Source organism: Rhagoletis pomonella, unplaced genomic scaffold, assembly GCF_013731165.1.
Source record: "Rhagoletis pomonella isolate Grant_MI unplaced genomic scaffold, Rhpom_1.0 Rhpom_scaffold_00003, whole genome shotgun sequence".
Classification (NCBI taxonomy): Eukaryota; Metazoa; Arthropoda; class Insecta; order Diptera; family Tephritidae; genus Rhagoletis; species Rhagoletis pomonella.
The window spans coordinates 22,144,710-22,160,337 of record NW_023458557.1 but is presented as its reverse complement, the minus strand read 5'-3'; the positions used below and the strand labels follow the sequence as shown (position 1 = coordinate 22,160,337).

Genomic DNA, 15,628 nt, shown 5'->3' with positions numbered 1-15,628 from the left:
AATTAATTGTTTTTATTATTTTTAACCAATTTTTAAACCGCTTTCCATGTCCCTATTTTTTTTAAAGTAAGGCTGTTTAAACAAAAAACAATAAAACGACAAAAGAATAAACCGTTTCAATGCACAAAGCAAGCCGAACGGCAAATTATGCAAAAAAAATTAATTGTCTTTATTATTTTTAACCAATTTTTAAACCGCTTTCCAAGTCCCTATTTTTTTTTAAATAAGGCTGTTTAAACAAAAAACAATTAAAGGACCAAATCAAAAACAGTTTTAATGCACAAACCAAGCCAAACAAACAATTAAACGACAAAATCAAAAACAGTTTTAATGCACAAAGCAAGCCGAACGGCAAATTATGTAACAAAAAAATTAATTGCTTTTATTATTTTTAACCAATTTAAAAAAAATAGGGACTTGGAATGCGGTTTAAAATCGGTGACTCCAGCCAGTCGAGCAGAAAACCCCCGGACCAGCATCTATACCTTCAAGCGAAGACAACGCATCGCCTTCCAGTCGCCCATATCCTCCAACTAGTGCCACCCGATATCCGTCGCTCCGTCGCCCACAACTAACGCAGCCCTCTTGCACGCTCCGATTTTGGTCCTTCGTCGCCTCCTTTTGACACCAGCCCGCAACAGTCCATGCGGATCATCATCATCAACCATAGAAGTACCCAAAGCCCAAATAAAGCCGTAAGTAAGAAACGAATTTCTTTTAACCCCACTTACGCCCAAAAAGGAAAAAAACATACATATATATATAAAAGAAGCAATATTTGTGGAGATCTCTTATATAAATATTCATATTATCCCGCGCAATCAGCAAACGGTGCGTATTTCTATATGTATTTTCGAACAAAGTGAAAATAACTGCGAGTATTTACGTGCTCTCTCATTTTTTTCCACACATAAATATTGATATATGAGCGCGCATACATATGTGTACACACACAAACGTTCACTTAAACATTAAATAGTTAAAAGTTAAAAAACTCCACAAATATGAGCTTATCTCTAACCCCTCATAAAATATTAATATATACTTATATACCTATACATATATACATTACATATATACAAATATATCAAAAAGTGCGGTACGGTGATTGAATTTTTTGCCCAAGCGGGTACAGTGGTACGAACACATATTTCGTAGCGACAAATTTTTCTATTACTTCTCGTGTTGCGAACACTACATATATTGCGGTCATTTTATTTCACACAACTGATCAACTCACTCCCCTTTTCCCTTGAATTAATAAATGCTTGGTGCCCCTCAAATAGATAAATCAAAAAGCCCAAAGATGAGTGACGATGAAAAAGCCCAAGGTACTTCCACGGAGTCCCAACGCTCAACGCGTACAAGTGGAAAGTCAACCTCGAAGAAATCCAAGCAATCGTTCGCTATCAAATTTATATCAGAAACTGATAATTTCATGGACTACTGTACTCGTTTCAAGTCCACCCCAATCCAAGACAACACCGAGTCAAGTCTGAAAATAAAAGACAATAATTGCGATAACTTTTGGAATCGGGTCCAAATCTCTTACGATACGGTCTTAGCAACTGAAGATCAGGATCTCCCCGAAGATTTCAAGTCAGCCGCGTACAATAAATACAGGTCTTGTCTTATAATGTATGAAGACAAAAGCGCAGATAGGTGACCAACTTCTGTTACTCAAACAAACGAGTGATCCCATTCCCCATGTCGGTACATCACAACCTAAAGATGAAACTGGCTTCGGCTTAAAAGTCCCTCCTTGCGACACTGAGATATTTTAAGGTGGTTATGAACAATGGCCGTCCTTCCGTGACATGTTCTCCGCGGTCTACATTAACCACCCAAAACTCACAAAAGCTCAGAAGTTGTACCACCCCCGGTACAAAACGCAAGGCAAAGCCGGCCAAATAGTCAAACAATTCCCGTTAAGTGATGACAACTTCGAACTGGCATGGGAAGCCCTAAGAGCACGATATAAAAATCGTAGAGTCTTGGTAGATAACCAAATAAAAACCCTAATGAATTTGAAACCAATTCAAGTTGAAAATAGCGAGGATATACAGAGATTACAATCTTCTGTAAATAACTGCCTTCAAATCCTCGCTACCCAGCAAGTTTCGACAGAGAGTTGGGACCCCATCCTCATCTATCTGGTCACCTCCAAACTTCCGGAGAACACAGTAACTCTGTGGGAACAATCGCTCATCTCCAGAAAAGACCTCCCCAACTGGATGAACCAGTTCTGACTACTCGCTATGAGGTGGTAGAAAGGGTAGATCAATGGCGCCCAGCCAAGGTTAAATCGATCCCCCTGCATACAAGCTACCCCAAACAAAACCCGTACGCATTTAAGAGCAATAATTCACATGACACTCACAATAAATCCCATCCAAAGATCCAATCTCATATGGCAGAGCAGCGCACAATGTATAAATGTGCATTTTGCAAAACCTCCCAGCATCCCATTTACAGCTGCTCTCGCTTTAAAAAACTGTCAATTCAGGATCGGAAAAAATGTGTGCGAGATAATCACATGTGCTTAAACTGCTTATCTCAATCGCATTTAATTAAAGATTGCAGAAGCCCTCACAATTGTGCTCATTGCCAAGAACGGCACAGCTCATCACTGAGGACGCACTCTCAAAAAATTCATCAACAGCCCGAGTGCAGAGGGCCTTATCTCAAGTGGCAACTACCACCCCCACCAATGTCAGCCTCCAAACTCCTCAGTCTCTGGATGAACAAGACGAGCAACCCTCGTGTTCAGATAAGTCCCAGGTACAATCCTTTTACTCAGAAAATGCAAGTAAAGTACTACTCTCCACGGCAATCGTCTCCGTTGAACACAGAGGTGAACTCTTCAAACTAAGAGCCCTCATTGATCAGGGCTCAGAACGGAGCTTCATCTCGTCCAAAGCGCAACTCAAATTGAGACTACCATGTCGAACCTCCAATTTCGAAATCTCAGGAATGGGCGGAAGGGTAGTCCAAACCTCGAAAAAACTATGCTCTCTCGTTCTTGTCTCAAACGATTTATCCACACGAATTAAAGAACAAGCAATCGTCCTCCCACAGCTAACCAAATTGCTACCCAAGTTCCAACCCACTCAAGAACAACGGGAAAAATGGTCCCATCTCAGCTTAGCAGCCGCCAATTGCCACTCCCCATCCCAAATAGACTTAGTCATTGGCAGCGACCTGATCCCACAAATCGTGCTAGAAGGGGTTGAAAAAACTCTCCAAAAACCTATTAGCACAAAACACCATATTTGGGTGGATCCTTAGTGGTCAAGTTCCCAATCAAATAAGCTCGTTTTCGACCCAAGTGGACGAAGTCCCAAATGAGAATCTCAATTCCCAACTTCGAAAATTTTGGGAACTTGAAGAAATCCCCACTCCCAAATCTCTCAACTCTGAGGACCGAGTGTGTTAAGCTTTTTATATATCCACCACATCACGCACATTTGATGGTCGTTACGCAGTGCGACTCCCGTTTAAGCACAGTTTCCCAGACCAACTCGCCTTAGGTCGATCCCGCACCCCAGCTCTCCAGCAATTCCTCAGCATGGAGAAAAATCTTCTCAAAAAAGGCGAGCTAAAATCCCAGTACGACCAAGTCCTCGAGGAGTATATAGCACTAGGTCATATGGAAGAAACCACTTCCTATGAGAAATCCTCAGGAAACAAATACTCGTCATTTTATTTACCTCACCACGCCAAAGGTGCGTGTTGTCTTTAATGCATCGAAAAAATCAACTTCCGGTAACTCGTTAAACGATGTCCTCTACAGCGGGCCAACTCTCCAACCCGATTTGATGCTATTAATCCTCAAATGGCGCACGTACCAATTTGTCTTTAATGACGATGTAGAAAAAATGTACCGCCAAATACAATTACTTGATGAGGACCAAGACTACCAGAGAATCATATTTCGCTCCTCCCCAAAAGGTCCAATTCAAGATTTCAAACTAAAAACCGTTACGTTTGGTCTCAACTGCGCCCCTTATCTCGCAATACGCACCCTTCACGAACTCTCTAAAGATATAAAAGACACACTCCCGATGGCGTCCTCAATACTATTGAACGAAACATATGTAGACGACATACTTTCGGGTGGGCACTCTATTCTCTCAGCCTCTGAATCCCTTTCTCAAGTCAGACAAGCTCTTCTGTCGGCAGGCTTCACACTCAAGAAAATCACGGCCAACCATCCTGATATTCTCAAAACCGTTCCCATCGCCGACGTGCTCGATTCACAGTTTCTCGAATTCGAAAAGGCAAGTACGACGAAAACGCTCGGGATTCAATGGAATGATATAAAAGATGCGTTCGCATATACCGTTGAGTCCATCCCAGTAGCCACTGCGAGCACGAAGCGACAAATCCTCTCCTCTGTCGCCAAACTTTTCGACCCCGCAGGATGGCTAGCGCCGATAATGATTCAAGCCAAAATTCTCTTGCAGGAGCTATGGCTTGATGGAACCGACTGGGATGAACAGGTAAAACCCATCCGTCTCGCCAAGTGGACGCAGTTCGCGAACAACTTAAAAGCCATACCAGCAATCCAAATTCCTCGTTGGGTGAACTATTCTCCAGGCCAACCTGTTGAGCTGCATGGTTTTTGCGACGCGTCTGAGAAGGCATATTGCGCCAATATTTACGTCAGAGCGATACGAGAAGGAAACATAACGTGTCACCTCCTAGTCTCTAAAGGCAAAGTGGCTCCCCTAAAAACCACCAGCTTACCACGTCTCGAATTATGTGGGGCCCGTCTCGTCCCTGTCGTCCAATCCCAGCTCAATCTCCACCCGCAAGCTTTGATTTTGTGGTCTGATTCCGAAATTGTGCTCTCATGGTTGGAAAAGCCACCCCATACCTGGAAAACCTTCGTGTCGAATCGAACCGCGCAAATAATCGACCTGGTCGGAAATGCCACTTGGCGGCATGTACGAACTCACGATAATCCCGCCGACATGGGCACAAGAGGATGTAAACCTCTCGACTTGGCAGCCTCCTCACTGTGGTGGAAGGGTCCGGAATGGCTCACCAGCCCCGCGGAATCTAGGCCGAAAGCTTCACGACGCACAATCAACAGTCCACCCGAAGTACGCCGAATTGAAGCGTTACATACCACCGAAGAAGAACCCGACATTCTGGATCGTTTCTCCTCCTTCACACGCGCACTCCGGATTTTGACTCACGTTTTTCGATTCATACGGACTCTGAAAACGCGAACAAGACACATAATAGCTCACCCTTTACCTCTGGAGCACGATGACTTCCGAAACACTAAAGACCAGCTTATCGCCTTAACTCAATCCCGATATTTCTCCAATGAAAATAGGAATTTGTTAGCTTCTCACCTTAAACCCATTTTTGGACTTCTACGTGTGAACGGTCGACTGGCGCACTCAACGCTAAGCTACAATGAACGCCACCCCATCATTATTCCCGAGAAATCCTGATATGCTGCACTCTTTTTACGCTTCCTGCATGAACTGCTCTTGCACGCCGAAACCCGTCTTATGCAGCAGGCGATCAGACAGGAGTTTTATATCCCTCGGCTCAAGCCACTCATAAAGAAGTGCATCTTTCAATGCAAACCCTGCACTGTCCACAATCAGCAAATGCGCTCACAAATAATGGCAGCCTTGCCACCCTCACGATGCACCTTCGCTCCGCCCTTCACCACAACGGGTGTTGATTTTGCTGGCCCCTTTCAGCTGAAGACTTCTATGCTAACATCGCCCACCCTCGTGAAAGGCTACGTAGCCGTTTTTGTATGCTTCGCGACAAAAGCGGTTCACCTTGAGTTGTGCTCAAATTTAACTTCAGAGGCCTTTCTGGCCGCATTTGCTCGCTTTGTTGGCCGGCGAGGCTATCCCGCCGCAATGATGAGTGACAACGGCAAAACCTTTGTCGGCGCCAAAAGAGCCACTGAGAAGGAGTTTATCACCTTCTCGAAAGAAGTATCCCGGGAAATCGTCAAAAAATATGCCGCTCAAGGTATAAACCGGAAATGTATTCCCCCCAGCGCCCCTCATATGGGTGGTTTATGGAAATCCGCAGTTAAAAGCTTCAAAACGCATCTCAAGAAGACTGCCGGATCACATAAATTCACTTTCGAAGAGTTTACTACCCCATTAATCAGAATAGAAGCCGTGTTAAACTCACGACCCATCTCTCCCCTATCTCAGGACCCCTCAGATTTTACCGCACTCACCCTCGGACATTTCCTTAAGGGATCCCGCCTGTTGTCTCTTCCTGAATCGAACCCCGCCCACTGAGTGGCGCCTCGGACGCATCGAAAGGACACGGCCCGGCCCAGATGGCCACATTCGTGTTGTCGAGGTACGCACTCAAACCGGCATTCTCACACGGCCGATAGTTAAATTATGTTTTTTGCCACCTGCCGAACTTCAACTCAGTCCCAGTGCGACCAAGTAACCCTACACCATCATCGTGATTCGTTACCACTTATACCACAAACCGCTTGATCGTAAATTTGTCTCTCCTCCAATCACCATACGCTCCTTTTCTCCAAAATAACAATTATATCATTCTCTGTCTCATGACCCACGATACTCGATATACGTCCCACTAAAATTATATATCTACACAACTATTTACAGGCGTGAATGGATTCAGCACCCACACCAGCACCAAGAACATCACTCCGCTCGCAGGTGTTTGTGGCCGCTAGCGACCGCGGGGGGCGCCAAAACCCTGATTATCAGAAGTGCCGAGTTTGCGCACGTCACCACGCGCTACGAACATGCCCGCTCTTTAGAAGGATGCAGCCAGCGCAGCGGTACTTGTTGACGCGGGCCCATAACTACTGCACCAACTGTCTGGCACTGTCGCACGCTACCAGCGAATGCACATCCCAGATCACGTGCAGGATATGTGCACTGCCGCGGCCACATCGCCGTACCACCGCACCTCCAACTCAAACACCTTCGACACCTGCATCCCGCTCAAACGCAAAACAAAATCGTCGCAACCCACCTACCCATCGCTACAATCCGACTGCAGCCGCCATTCCACAACCACGAACCGTCAAACGTTCGGCAACAGGGCTCCATACCGCTGAATTCCGAGAAAAGACGGCAAATCGACTTATGGATGAGGCCATTAGAGCGCTGGAGCAGTTGAAAGTGGCACTAGCCGTCTAGCGCGCCTAGGCGGGGCAGGATGTTCAAGTGAGTGACTAGCGCACGCACTCCGCATTAACCATTCGTATTTATTGAAGTATCTAGACTTGAATTATTTCTATGAAATGTAACTTTTTGAACTAATAATTAGCTCGCAACGGGAACACCCCTATCAGCCAACCGGGTAGTTGGCAACGCGTGCGCTACTCGCTCACTTGAACGATCGCCGGCTGTCAAAATATAAATATATATGTAAAAAAAAAATAAGAAAATTAATGAAGGTTAGATTTTCATATTGTACGGTGGTGCCTCTTGTGAATTAATTAAATAAACCTCTTTTGAACTAATTAAATAAATTGTACCTAAATTGTGAGACAAAACAAAGTATTTTCTTAACACCTACAAGCGAAAGTAGTTTACGCGTGTGAAAACCAAAAGCATAGAAGTGTGGAGTACTTTCGGCATTTGCGTAGCCGAAACAACCAGGAAAGCAACCAAGCATTCTGCAGGTGCAATATAGCACGTAGCTATCGATTTGCAACACCACCAGCGGTGACCCCAGCCAGTCGAGCAGAAAACCCCCGGAGCAGCATCTATACCTTCAAGGGAAGACAACGCATCGCCTTCCAGTCGCCCATATCCTCCAGCCAGTGCCACCCGATATCCGCCGCTCCGTTGCCCACAACTAACGCAGCCCTCTTGCACGCTGCGAATACTGTTTTTGATTTTGTCGTTTAATTGTTTTTTGTTTAAATAGCCTTATTTAAAAAAAAATAGGGACTTGGAAAGCGGTTTAAAAATTTGTTAAAAATAATAAAAACAATAAATTTTTTTGTTACATAATTTCCCGTTTGGCTTGTTTTGTGCATTAAAACTGTTTTTGATTTCGTCGTTTAATTGTTTTTTGTTTAAACAGCCTTATTTAAAAAACAAGTAAGAGCAGCGCTGTCTTCGGCTATGCCGAAGGCTTCATACCTTTCATGAACATCTGCAAATTTTACTTTGACAGATTACTGCTTTTGAATACATCTGCATACATCGATAGAGGAGTTACATACTTATATAAAAAATCGCATCTAAACAATCAGAGGTATGGAAGATATACTTTATATGACACCAATCTAAATGATTTTCACTGCTATGTGATCGGTATATAAACCGGTAACACAATTTATTGGGTTTAGTTTCCTACATAAAGGAGATATATCGCAAAAACTGGTATCTGAACAATCAGTGCTATAGGAGATAAAGCATATACAGCATAGATTTTGACGATTTTCTCAGTAGACTTTGTATTATTATTTATAAAATATCTTACGAAATTTAACGGTTTTAGCTGTTCAAATAAAGTAGTTTTACAGTAAAATCCCATATCTGAACAATCAGACGTATGGAAGATATATGTTGTATTCACCCGATCCTTGTTATTTTTACTGTAAGTATTCTGTTAATAATGATCTCTTTTTGTTCTGGTACTTACAAACATCGGACAAAAGTTATAATACCATTTCATGCTCATGATAGGTATAAAAAATAGGGACTTGGAAAGCGGTTTAAAAATTGGTTAAAAATAATAAAAACAATTATTTTTATTGTTGCATAATTTGCCGTTTGGCTTGTTTTGTGCATTAAAACTGTTTTTGATTTTGTCGTTTGATTGTTTTTTGTTTAGACAGCCTTATTTAATAAAGAAATAGGGACTTGGAAAGCGGTTTAAAAATTGGTTAAAAATAATAAAAATAATTAATTTTTTTGTTACATTATCTGCCGTTTGGCTTGTTTTGTGCATTAAAACTGTTTTTTATTTTGTCGTTTAATTGTTTTTTGTTTAAACAGCCTTATAAAAAAAAATAGGGACTTGGAAAGCGGTTTAAAAATTGGTTAAAAATAATAAAAACAATTATTTTTTTTGTTGCATAATTTGCCGTTTGGCTTGCTTTGTGCATTAAAACTGTTTTTGATTTTGTCGTTAAATTGTTTTTTGTTTAAACAGCCTTATTTAAAAAAAAAAAATAGGGGCGTGGAAAGCGGTTTAAAAATTAGTTAAAAATAATTAAAACAATTAATTTTTTTTGTTGCATAAGTTGACGTTTGGCTTGCTTTGTGCACTAATACTGTGTTTGATTTTGTCGTTTAATTGTTTTTTGTTTAAACAGCCTTATTTAAAAAAAATAGGGTCTTGGAAAGCGGTTTAAAAATTGGTTAGAAATAATAAAAACAATTAATTTTTTTGTTGCATAATTTGCAGTTTGGCTTGTTTTGTGCATTAAAACTGTTTTTGATTTTGTCGTTTAATTGTTTTTTGTTTAAACAGCCTTATTAAAAAAAAATTGGGATTTGGAAACTGGTTTAAAAATTGGTTAGAAATAATAAAAACAATTAATTTTTTTGTTGCATAATTTGCAGTTTGGCTTGTTTTGTGCATTAAAACTATTATTGATTTTGTCGTTTAATTGTTTTTTGTTTAAACAGCCTTATTAAAAAAAGGGACTTGGAAAGCGGTTTAAAAATTGGTTAAAAATAATAAAAACAATTATTTTTTTTGTTGCATAATTTGCCGTTTGGCTTGCTTTGTGCATTAAAACTGTTTTTGATTTTGTCGTTTAATTGTTTTTTGTTTAAACAGCCTTATTTAAAAAAAAAAAAATAGGGGCGTGGAAAGCGGTTTAAAAATTGGTTAAAAATAATAAAAACAATAAATTTTTTTGTTACATAATTTGCCATTTGGCTTGTTTTGTGCATTAAAACTTTTTTTGATTTTGTCGTTTAATTGTTTTTTGTTTAAACAGCCTTATAAAAAAAAGAATAGGGACTTGGAAAGCGGTTTAAAAATTGGTTAAAAATAATAAAAACAATTAATTTTTTTGTTGCATAATTTGCCGTTTGGCTTGCTTTGTGCATTAAAACTGTTTCTGATTTTGTCGTTTAATTGTTTTTTGTTTAAACAGCCTTATTAAAAAAAAATATAGGGACTTGGAAAGCGGTTTAAAAATTGGTTAAAAATAATAAAAATAATTAATTTTTTTGTTGCATAATTTGCCGTTTGAATTGTTTTATGTACTAAAACTGTTTTTGATTTTGTCGTTTGATTGTGATAAGAAAGCTTCTTAATTTTTGAATTTTAACCATGGTGATTGTTGTTTGTTTAAATTTCAAAGTGGTACATAAAGAAACCGGGTTTGCTTTTCTATTATATTATTATCCTTTTCTTCTAAAAATTATTGAACATTGAAAAAAAAAATTGCAAAAATTTGTTTTTAATTATTGTTTTTGGAATTTGTGTTTACGTATATTTAATGTTTTACATGTTTGTCAATAGTTGCCCTGAGGACGGTTACCGAAGTGTAATCGAAATATATAGGAAATAAACACCAAAAAACTTGTGTTTTCATAAAAGAATTTTTAAAATTGACCTCGAGCCGGCAAAACGCTAAATTAGAAGTAGAAAGGTCGCTTAAACCATCAGTATACAAAGACGGAAGGCACGCCGTAAGCATACAACAACAAAAATGGGATATGCGAAATTAAAGAACAATTATGACAACTTTAAAGCAGTAATAAACAAATTTCAATCTGCATCCAAAAATCTGGTAAAACTTAAGTCTAGCATCAAATTTCTTTTGAAATGCAGAAAATCGAAATTAATTCCTAACTTTATAAAGAATTCTACTAGATGTAAGAAATTATTTGTATTTGACTGTGACACACGTCCTGAAATGGACAGAACTTTAGCCAGACATACACATTACTACCACATAAAAATATTAAGTCTTCTGATCAAACATAAACATAACACATTAAGAAAACAAAAACAGAAGGTGGAAGAAATAGCAACAAAACTAAAGAAACAGCTGAGCGCAGATGACTTAAAAGAACTCATGGAGAGTGAGCAAAACATCGCAGATAAGCTTACAACAGCACTGAAAAAGCGAAAAGAATTTAAATATGAGAAATTGCGGAACAAACGAAATAATATCTTTGTCGACAACAACAAGCATGAAGATTGGTTTGTAAATAAAACGAAAGTAGAGTTCCCGCCAGACGTGAAATCATTGCTGTCGAATGGTCCAAAGTTCGGGTTACCAATTGAGAACAAAAGATTCCCTCTTTTTCAGTGCATCGCGGATGGAGAAGATCTGATACAAACTCTTAAGGACAAAGAGCAACAAGAAGAGGCGCGAACCAAATTATCATTGCTAATAAAAGACCACAAAACAACAAATAAGCAAAGTGCAATAGAGTGTGCAATTATAGACACAGTGGAACGGACGCGGAAATTTCTGAGGAAAAATGACAACATTCGAATTTTAACATCTGACAAAGGAAGCAAAACGGTAGCAATGGAAATAAATGACTACAAAAGTAAAATGGCAGATATATTATGTGACTTAACTACGTATAGAATACAAAGACAGGATCCCTCATCGAGACTACAAAATAAAAATAATATTTTAGTCGACAAACTTTTTGAAATGGAAATTATTTCAAAAGCCGAACGGAATAAGCTCACCTCAACCACCGCGTTACCTCCAAGAATTTATGGGCTCCCTAAGATACACAAAGAAGGAACACCGCTTAGACCCATTTGCTCATCCATTGGATCGCCATCATATGGTCTATGTAAATATATTGTAAATGTTTTAAAAAACGTAACGGTAAACTTAGTATACAATATCAAGAATACGCTGGATTTCAAGCACAGGACAAACAACACTTACATTTGTGACGATGAAAAACTAATTTCTTTCGATGTGGTCTCACTTTTTCCGAGCATACCGATACAACTAGCACTTGACGTAATACAAGAAAAATGGACAATAATAAAAGAACACACAAGGATACCAAAACAATTTTTTATGGAAATAGTAAAATTTTGTATTCATGAGAACAGGTACTGTAAATTTAACGACACGATATATACTCAGTTAAAAGGAATGCCAATGGGATCCCCTGCCTCACCTGTCATTGCAGATATTATAATGGAAAAGTTGTTGGATAACACGACTAAAAAATTAGGACGACCACCAAGATTATTGACGAAATATGTAGATGATTTATTTGCCATAATAAATGAAAATGAGGTACAAAACACACTTGACGCACTGAATTCTTTTCACAGGAATATAAAATTCACAATAAAATTAGAGGACAACGGAAAATTAGCTTATCTAGACTCCATAATAATCAGACAAGGAAACCAATTAAAGTTAAGGTGGTATAAGAAACCAACATCATCAGGACGAATCATCAATTTTAATTCTAAACACCCCAAATCGATGATAATGAATACAGCAATGGGCTGTATACGACGAATGTTGGAGATATCGGACGAAACTTACCACAAAGAGATGGAGAAAGAGATTCGATCATTATTAAAAAACAATGATTTCCCAGACAATATCATAAGTACATTATTAAAAAGATCCAAATCGCAATTCAGTAAGCATAGCTCAGAAAATCCTACAATATTTAAATCAGTAACTTATGTCCCTCATCTGTCAGAACGCCTGGCTAAATCAGACTGCTACAACAAAGATAGAATAAAAATAGCCCACAAACCCACAAATACATTAAAAAACATATTTAATAAAACGAAGTCAAAAATACCCGAATTGGAAAAGTAATGTTATTTATAAAATTCCTTGTAAAGGTAAAAACAACGAGTCATGTAACAGCCTATATGTAGGAACCACAAAATCAAAATTAAAAACTAGATTAGCACAACACAAATCGGACTTGAAACAATGTCAGCTTACAAATATCAAAAAAACAGCGCTCATGGCCTATTGTGCAGCTAGCGGCCACTCACCGAATTTCAACGATGCTGCGATTCTACAATAAGAACAACACTACAATAAGCGCTTTACCTTAGAAATGTTACATATAATAAACACACCGGCAAACATAAGACTGAACTACAAAACGAACACAGAAAACTGCGCTCACTTGTACAGACACTTGCTTACAAACAAATCGACAGTACCAAACTCCACGTCAAACAGTGCGGACGTGTAAATTAATGTATGTATACATTTGGTTTTTAATTATTGTTTTTGGAATTTGTGTTTACGTATATTTTATGTTTTACATGTTTGTCAATAGTGGCCCTGAGGACGGTTACCGAAGTGTAATCGAAATATATCGGAAATAAACACCAAAAAACTTGTGTTTTCATAAAAAAAAATTTTTATAATTGACCTCGAGCCGGCAAAACACTAAATTATAAGTAGAAAGGTCGCTAAAACCATCATTTGTGTTTTTCTGAAATACTGTTGGAAGAGGTGTAGTACAGCAGTTTCGAGCTTCTCAGCGGGCCCACTGTGCAGCTTCTACCTAGGCTCAAATTAAAGGTCTTGAATTGCACTTAGTGTTTGAGGGATATAAAATTGAGTGAAGGATGCACAGCTGCATGCAAATGGAAAAAAATGCAATAAATAATGCATTTTTTAAATTAAGGTGTTAATTTTTTTTTCGAATTTTGAATAGAGGAGTCGTGTTTCTCGTCTCAAAATCTATAATAAGTACTAGCATGATAAAAAATACATAAATTTTTTGTTTTTGAATAAATCCCGTGGATTTTGCATGTTTTTTTTCGAAGAACACTACTTATGACCAATTTTTTTAAGGTCATGTGGCCCCTGAGCCACAATTAAAAGGGATTTACTTTAGCTTTCAAAACCATTTTGTTTCATACCAAAATGCTGCTTCTGTCGAAAGCGCTACGATTAATTCGCTTGCAGTGTTCAAAAACCGGCTTGTGAAAGGACAGGAAATGTATTTTAAAATGCTGTGTATATTTTTCAGATATGAGTTCAGCGACAAATTTTATTACAAATGGCCAACTTCATATTATTTTGTTGTTATTTAATTTTGGTTCTTTTTTTTATAAAAATATTGTTCATTCTTTAACAAAGCCCGTGCAAATTCAAGTTTCAATCTTTGTGCAATATTTACAAAAAATTCAAGAAACTTTCGTAAAAATTTCTAACTTTTTAATTAGATCTCCTAGAAAAATTCTGAGTGTGCAGTTTTGTAGCCTATTGAATTTTAGTACAAGTTTCAAATGGCTAAAAATTACGGTTCTTTTTTTGTCCCATTTGCTTCGGTGCAACGAATACGCACAATTTATTTTTATATGGAAGAAAACCGAAACATCCTGGACAAAAAACATTCCAAAAAAATCAACTGTAGTTTTTAACCATTTGAAATTTGTACTTTGTTCTATCAGAATTCAATGGGCTCCAAACTGCGTACTCAGAATATTTCTAAGAAATCTATTTAAAAAAGTCAGAAATTTTTTTACACGTATTTTGTTAAAGAATGAACCATTTTTTTATAAAAAAAAATAACCAAAATTAAATGACAATAAAAATAATATGTTAAAACTTGTCTAAATGGGGTGCGGCTATAATTATTTCGAAGAAAGCATTTTTTAATTCGCAATAAGTCTATAAGATAGTATTGAAATAGCTAATGCTAAATAAAGAAATAATAATAATAATAATAAACATAAATGAGAATTCAGCGAAGGGTTATGATTCCTAAGCGCGGCCGAAGGTCGCCTACGCAGAAACAAGTTTTGCCACTCTTCTCCGGCAACACAGAAAGGATAATTCTGCGTAGTAAGGGTTATGTTCCCTAAGAGCGGCCGAAGGCCGCCTACGCGGAAAGAAATTCTGCCACTCTTCTCCGGCAACACAGAAAGGAGAATTCTGCGTAGTAACGGTTATGATTCCAAAGCGTGGCCGAAGGCCGCCTACGCAGATAAAAGTTCTTTAATTGTAAAAAACTTAAAGTCTTTCACATTTATTGTTATTGGCATCACTAATTAAAACCTTCTCTAAAAGTAGTATATTGACAACACCAAGCATCACCATGTTTTTATTACACCTAGCTGCAAATAGCAGAATAACTTAGACGCCGGTTATAAATTCTTTTGTTACAAATTCAGTTAAAGTAAACTATGGTGAACATCTAGGTACCAATATGTGTTCATTTATGCATTTATTAACGTCACAAAGTTGAGTTGAATGAAATGGTTTTTTGCAAATAACTTTTTGAACGGTTTAAAAAATCAGTTTCCGCATTCGTATTCTTAATATTAGCAATAATACGCATCTTTTGATACTCCTTTCGATTATTTTGCATCAATTTTCGGCGGGGACCATGAAGTGCTCAATTACCATTGGATTTTTTTAAATCGTTCAAAGGGAGTGTGTTAATCGATAACAAATATCTGTGGGAAAAGCTGGGGAGACAGATTGCCAATTTGCTGTGGGAAATGAAATCTTTATTGACAGCAGTAAAATTTTGACAACCGCAGAATAACATATTATAAATTGAAGTGAAATTAAAATTTTTAAAACACATCTACCATCACTACCATCATTGATTGCAGTTCATCAACTTAAGCTCTTAATTAATTTAGTTTTAATCAATTAAAGCTTTGGAAACATTAAGGAAATGTCTTT

The 15,628-nt window shown here is 38.1% G+C and overlaps 1 pseudogene; it reads left to right on the top strand.

The window, feature by feature from the left end:
- The window catches only part of LOC118736100, a 28,940-nt pseudogene extending 15,768 nt beyond the window's left edge, over positions 1–13,172 (top strand).
- Positions 13,173–15,628: the final 2,456 nt, after the last annotated feature.